The sequence below is a fragment of the Castor canadensis genome, chromosome 9, assembly GCF_047511655.1.
Source record: "Castor canadensis chromosome 9, mCasCan1.hap1v2, whole genome shotgun sequence".
Classification (NCBI taxonomy): domain Eukaryota; kingdom Metazoa; phylum Chordata; class Mammalia; order Rodentia; family Castoridae; genus Castor; species Castor canadensis.
The window spans coordinates 113,239,067-113,246,765 of NC_133394.1; the positions used below are offsets into that span (position 1 = coordinate 113,239,067).

A 7,699-nucleotide genomic window follows, 5' to 3' on the forward strand; every position below is an offset into this window, starting at 1 on the left:
CCTCGTAACCCAGTGTTTGCATGGTGTTTATAGTTTGCAAAGCACACTCCATATGTTATCTCATTTAATCTTCATAACTCAGCTTCATGGATGTAGAAAACTGCAGATCAAAGAGTAGTGTCATTACCCAATGACATACAGCTTTCGGGAAAGGACCAGAGCTAAACACATTGGGTCCTTTATCTTCTAGCTCAGTACTCTTTTCATGCTACTAATCCTACTTCAAAGTGGAACATTTTTTCTTGAGTCAGGGTCTCAATATGTAGCCTAGTCTGGTTTTAAACTCAAGATCCTCCTGCCTCAGCCTCCTGAGTGCTGGGATTACAGGCACAAACCACCATGCCCAGCTTCAAAGTGGAAATTTTTTAAAGTTCCCGATAAGGCTGAAAGCAAGGATTATTTGCAAATACAGCCTAGGGATTTTTATAGCTTGTGGGAACTCTAAAGAAGATATGATTTTATTTCTATTGCAGTATAAAGAAGAAAGGTATCCTACTATTCATTTTAGATTCAAGCCTACTGAGAAACAAAACATTTGGCAAGCTCTAAGTCTACTTAAGCCCCGTAAATCACTATTATTTTTTTAAACTGTATCTTCTGAACTACAGCTCTATAATACATTCCACTTGTTTTGTTTTGTAGTGCTGGGGATAGAACCCAGGCCTTGTGTATGGCAGCAATGTGCTCTGCCACTGAGCTCTGACACCGGCCCTAAACACATTCCACTGAACGTCCTCTGATCAAAAGGGTCTAGGATTGCCGGGTGCCACTGGCTCACATCTGTAATCCTAGCTACTCAGGAGACAAAGGGTTGATGGAGTGGCTCAAGAGGCAGGCCCTGAATTCAAACCCCAGTACCTCAAAAAAAAAGGGGGGTCTTCATAAAATATGCCTTAGGAGCCATGCCCTTATGAACTCCCTTCTCAGAGTTTGACAAACTAAAACAAACATTCACACATTATGATGAGTAACTACTTCCCTTCCAACAAACAATTCAATACAATGTATAATTTTTTGAGGAACAAAGTATATGCATTGTGATTGTGACCTTTGTGTGCCTTGCCTTTCCTTTGTACAGTTTCTCACAGGTTTGAGAATTTCTCAATAGACCAAAAGAAAAACACATGCCCTCTACCCGTTGTTCTTGGGCTGCTGGACTTTACAAACTCAAAAGTCTAGAAACTTTTCCTCTGTGTCTTAGCAACAATTTAGTGTGCATGTGCACACACACACACACACACACACACACACACACAATTCCTCCCTCCTCGTCCAGGACACCACTGTTCCCTTAGCCACATATACCAAAATCTGCATAGTAGAATGACACAGAATTTGCATGTAACTTTCTCTCTCTTCTCTCTCTCCCCCTCTCTCTCCTCTCTTCCCCCCCACCCCCCGACCTCTCTCTTTTCTTGGACGCCCCCAGCCCATAAGGTCTTCTTTTTTTTTTTTGGCAGTACTGGAGTTCAAACTCACGATCTTGTACTGTGTCACTTGAGTCAAATCTCTAATCCTATACGTGAAATCTTCTCTAGATTATTTATAATCCATAATGGAATTTCTATGCAAATAGTTGTTATATTGTATTGTTCAGGGAATAATGACAAGAAAAAATGTCTGTACGTGTTCTGTACAGACTGATTTTTTTTCTGTGTAGTTTAGATCCCAAGTTGATTGAATCTGTGTATGTGGAACCCACAGATCTGGAGGGGATAATGTCCAGGAGATAATTGCAGGTAAGACCTAAAAGATATGTACTCAGGAAGTCCTTCCTGCTTCCATATGTAGCCAAAGAAAGGAAGCCATTCATGGGATGAGGTGCCTGAGTTCTGTGATACTCTTACAAAAACAGTTGCTACCTATACTATTTGTAGTTGATAATAAGTTGAGATTGCATTAACTATAATCTATTAGCAACATTTAATTAACAATAAACTGACCTTTTCTGTTTTCTTTTGTAGAGGCCTGCTTTTAAGATGTAAGAGTCCGTCAGGCACCAATGGTTTACGCCTGTAATCCTAGCTACTCAGGAGGCAGAGATCAGGAGGATGGAGGTTCAAAGTCAGCCCCAGGCAAATAGTTTTCAAGACACTATCTGGGAAAAAAACAACACAAAAAAGGGCTGGTGGAAAGGCTCAAGTGGTGGAGCACTGGCTTAGCAAGCAAAAGACCATGCGGTGTTTTGGGTTTTCTTCCAAAAAAGAAAAACAATGTAAGAGCTACATCTTTTGGTGATACTGGGATTTGAACTCAGGGCCTCATGCTTGCTAGACAAGCGCTCTACCATTTGAGTCACTCCCCTAGACACATCTTATTTTTAATAAAAATATTTCAGAAAGAAGCTGTGAAAAGGATTGCATCAGAGACTTTTGAAAAGTTTGAATTTTTTAGCCTCAAATAATCTGACGACAATTTTTTTTGTTAGTACTGGGGTTTAACTTAGGGTCTCATGCTTGCAAAGCAGGTGTTCTACCACTTCAACCATACCCCCAGCCCTTTTTTTCTTTTGTTATTTTTTAGGTAAGGTCTCAAGTTTTGAGCCCAGAACTGGCCTTGGACCTCAGTCCTCTAATGTATGGCCTCCTCATAGCTGAGATTACAGACATGTACCAGTACCTACAGCTTATTGGTTGAGATAGGGTCTCAGGAACATTTGCCCACACTGGCCTCGAACCACCATCCATCCAATCTCTGCCTCCCAAGTAGCTGGGATTATAGACTATTACTTCAAGTATACAATTGCACTGACACTGAACTGAAGGTAAGCACTGTGACCTAAGAGAAGAGGGATCAAGAAGAGAGCTTCCGTTGCCTTCTGCCACACTTCCACACCTGCCAGCCCCTGATACCCAGAGAGGGGACTGTGATGAGCAACAGAGTACAGCTGAGACTGAGTGCCATCCATCACCAGTCTGACATGTTTCCTGGTAATTCTACCTATGAAGTCATTGCTCACTCATTCAAGACAAACAAGAACCGCTGCACACAGTGAGCACTTAGCAATACCAGATGATCTCTGAAGTTTAAATACTGTACTTTCGAGGACGGCAAGTATTGACATTCCACATTCACTTCTATCAACAGCTAAACTTCCCAAGCTCCTTTGGAGCCAGGGATCTAGATGTAGGTTCTGCCCCTGAGACATTCATAAGAGAGAAAGTAAAAGCAAGACCATTGCTTTCCTGTGGAGGTACAGAGGGACTTGGGCTCCAGCAGTCAGAAGTGTGGACAGTAGGTAGGCAACACATTCCGCTGTCTGTTCAACAGTCGGGTTGGCTTCCTGACCACTGGACTCCAGGTGTAGTGGTGAAGCCAACAGTCTAGTAGCTGCCACCAACGTTAGCTACTTTCAAAACCACCTTTCAGTGCCATTATAGGACAGGCCCCTAATTCTAAGTTCCTTTCTGATTGAAACAGCTTTTTGCACACTACCCCGTGGCAGGTACCAAGGTGGATTGTCCCCCTTTGCCATTCTGTGTCCTGCCGGGGCCATGTAGTTGAGGGGTCACTGCTACCACAGCAATTCCATCCATCAGAACTGTGCACAGCACTTCTGATGAGCTCAAAGACACCACGCCCCACTGCCTGGGCATCTTCGGACTGCTGTAACAACATAACAAACTGGGTAGCTTACAAAGAACAGAAATATAGGGATGTTTTGAAGTCCAAGATCAAGGCACAAGCAGATCTATCTGGTTAAGGTCTCATTCCTGATAGAGGGAAGCAGCTTTTTTGTTTTTTTCTTTCTTTCTTTTTTTTATTAGCAATGCTAGGGTTTGAACTCAAGTCCTCATGCTTGCTAGGCAGGTGCTTTGCCGCTTGAGCCACACCAACCCTGCCCCCCCAGACCTTCTTACTTCTAGTTATTTTTCAAATAGGGTCTCGCATCTATGCTGATGTTGGCTTCCCCATGGAGCTGGGATGACACGCATGTGCCACTGCACCGAGCCATTGGTTGAGATGGGATCACATAAACTTTTTGCCTGAACTGACCTCAGATCATGATCCTCCTAACCTCTGCCTTCCAAGTAGCTAGGATTACAGGCTTGCACCACTGCAAGGTGGATTAGACTCCACCTCCATAGTCTAATCATATTCTAAAGTTACCACCTTGGGGTTAGGATTTTAACATATGAATTCCGGGGAGACATAAACTTTCAAACCATAGCTGACCATCTCCAAAGCCTCATTAATAAACTGTAGCTTCTCACTTTTCTCTAGGGTAGAAAACAGTTTTATTCCCAAAACCAAAAAACATCACAGACAAAAGCACTTCTAAGAATGCATCACAGGGAGCTAGGAAGAGCAGAAATAGAAACAGCAAACTTAGCAAAGACATGAAACCTCATTCGCAAAATGCAAATTGACCCAAAAGTCAAGGAACATTTTTTACATACTATTTTGACAAAAAAATCATCAAGTTCAATAACATCAATATTAACAAGACTATGGGGAAAATAGGCATATTTCATGCTCTGTTGGTGGGAGCATAAATTATAAAAATAACCTTTAAGGGAAACTTGACAGATTCTATAGGAGAAAAAAAACCAAAAGCCTTTTTTGATGTTATTGAGATTTGCACTCAGGGCCTTGCACTTGCTAGGCTAATGCTTTTCTTCTTGAGCCATGTCCCCAGCCCTTTTGCACCTTTTAGTTATTTTTGGTATAAGGTCTTAAATTTATGCCCAGGCTATCGTGGGCATCAGTCCTTCTATTTATGTTTCCTGTGTCAGGATAATAGGAGCACACCACCACAGCTATTGGCTGAGATATGGTCTAGTTAACTTTTGCCCAGGCTGGCCTCAAATAGAGATCCTCCCAATCTCAGCCTCCTGAGTAGTTAGGATTATAGGCTTGAGCCACTGTGCCCAGCAGATTCTACTGAAATTTTAAAAATACAAACTCTGGTGAAATGACTCTGCATTTTTGCCACCATGTACACAAGGTATAAGGTGTAAGGGTATTTGTTGTACCATCAATTGATAAGATAAATGCTTGTGGTAGTTTGGACGTGAAGGGTCCCCCAGAGCCCCGTGTATTAAAGGGTTGGTTATCAGCCTGTAGTGTATTGACAGGTGGGGGAAACTTTAAGAGGTGGGGACTAATGGGAGAAGTTGGGTCACACTGGGGGTGTGCCCTTGAAGAGGATGTTGGGATCCAGACCCTTCCCCTCTCCCTCTCTTTGTTGGTGAACAAGCCTCCTCTACCACACATTCCCACTGTATGTTCTGTGCTGCCACAGACCCAAAGCAACAGGGCCACTGACCACAGACTGAAACTTCCAAAACCATGAACAGAAATAAACCTTTCCTCCTTCTAAGTTGACTATCTCAGGTATTTTGTCACAGTGACGGTAAGTCAACACAAAATTTGTCTAAAGATGCCTATCAGTAAATGAAGGGCTCGACAAACAATACTACTATCAAAAAAAACCCCAAAAAACAAACTCCAAAACAAAAACGAGGCAGTTGCTAATGAGGATGAAGAGGATGCTTGTGTACTAATCTGGAAAGATATCCAAAATCTATTTGTGAATGTAAAAAAGCTAGCAGAACAATGATTAATCATATAAGCCATTTTCTCTTTGTCTTGACACAGGGTCTCACTATGTAGCCCATGCTGTCCTCAAACTTTTGATCCTCCTGCCTCAGTGTCCTGTGTGCTTGCATTAATCCACCATGCCCAGCTTGTAACACAATGATTTTTATAAAGAGAATGTGCTTATATGTTGTTCGTGGGCTTAAGAATTCGTTGACAAAATAATGTAACTGTACTTCTCAAACACTTAAATGGAATAATGGTTCATCCACATTACTTCACCTTAAATACAAATATCTGTCGTCCTCGAACCTCCCCCGATAGTGGTACTGGGTCTTGAACTCAGGGCTTTGTGGTTGCTAGGCAGGTGCTCTACTACTTGAGCCACACCCCCAGCCCCTTGGTCTGATTATTTTGGAGATGGGGGTCTCCCTTTTTTGCTCAGGTCCACCTGGACCACAATCCTCCTGCTTTAGGTTTCCCATCATAGCTGGGATGACACATGCATGCCACCACACCCAGATTTTTAAGTTGAAATGGGGTCTTGCAAACATTTTTTTTTTTTTGCCTGTGCTGGCCTGGAACCATGGTCCTCCCAGTATCAACCTCCCAAGTAGTTAGAATTACAGGCATGAGCCACTGGTATCTGGCTCAAAATCCTGTCTTTTTTTAAATTTGGGGTTTCTTTTGTTCATTATGTGTTTTTAAATTTTTGCTTTTTAAAATACAGAATATTTTAATTATTAAGTTTTTTTGTTACTCCCTCATCCCTTAAATTTTATACCTGAGTTAAGTGTGTTTCTCCCCCTGCCCTAGTCCTAGACCTGAAAATGTGTGTGAATTGGCCAAATCGTAATACAGACCTGAAGTCCTTCCTTTGATTTAGGTGTTACTGTGGTTTGAATATTGTCTTTTCAAAATTGGTATGTGAAAACTTACCCCTCAAGGTGATGGTTGTGATGTAGTGTCTTTGGAAGGTGATTAGGTCATGAGGTAGAATTCCCATGGGTGGATTAGTGCCCTTAGAAAAGATGCCTGAGGGAGCTTTTCCCTTCTGCTACGTAAGTACACAGAGAAAATGCCATCTGTGATGAACAGCACTTACCAGACATCAAAGCTACCTATGCCTTGATCTTGCACTTCCCAATCTAAACCGTGAACGATAAATGTCTACTGTTTATAAGTTACCCAGTTTAAGGTATTTTGTTATAGCAGCAGTCTGCTGGACTGAGTGCCCATGAGTTTATCCTTACTAAAATATTACTAATATCCATTCAATAAAATGCAACAAAACTATATAAAAAATTAGGAAGGTCTTCAAGTCCTGATTTGGAACAGCCCAAAGCAAGGACAAAGAGCATGTGTACTGTGCTATCATTTGCTATCAATGTGTAAGAAAAGGAAGATGGACTCTAGTCAGTTAGATAGATAGAAAGACAGACATTATCTCTAGAAGAAACAGCAAAACCTTTGTGACATTGGTTTCCTCCAGAAAGGAAACATAGGTGAATTTTTGTATAGTATTTTAGAGTTTTATTAAAGATAATTAAAATTTTACCTAAGGTAAAACCATTTGGCAGGAATTTTCTTAAATAATAATGAGGCTAAGACTCCTCTCCCCAAGGGATCAGTGTCCAACCACTGATTCTCCAAAACTATGACGGCTTCACAAATTTGCTGTCATCCTTGTGCAGGGACCGTGCTAATCTTCCCTGTATCAATCCAGTTTTAGTTTGTGTGCTGCTAACGTGAGCATGAGGTGAGTTTTCACTTCATCTCCTCTTGGACTATCTGAATTTCATAACATGTGATGATACTGCTGATTAGAATGAAGTTGGAATAAATTAGTAAAATATATCCACAGTGTGTCATCTGGTACTTTAGTTTGTCTTTAAAGGAGAGTGAGAGGGCTGGCAGAGTGTCTCAGGTGGCTTACAGGATCTCACCCACATCAAATTCAAAAGCAGATTTTTTCTAATGACTTTCCTATAGTGAGACTTTCAAAACGTTCTCTTTGGTTTTCCTTTAATGAACAAATCTTTCTGTACTCATCTGTCAATGCTTTTTGTAATGATTAATTAAATTATGTAATAATTACAAGGAGGAAAACTAACACAGATAGGTTTGGGAAAAACAATTTTTCTCCCAGTCAACATAC

At 41.3% G+C, this 7,699-nt stretch overlaps 1 non-coding gene across 1 annotated transcript; it reads right to left on the bottom strand.

Annotated features, from left to right (window-relative positions):
• Positions 1-7,191: 7,191 nt before the first annotated feature.
• Positions 7,192-7,297, bottom strand: LOC141411162 (U6 spliceosomal RNA). The gene has a single exon (XR_012436002.1). It is a non-coding gene; the product is annotated as a U6 spliceosomal RNA (small nuclear RNA).
• Positions 7,298-7,699: the final 402 nt, after the last annotated feature.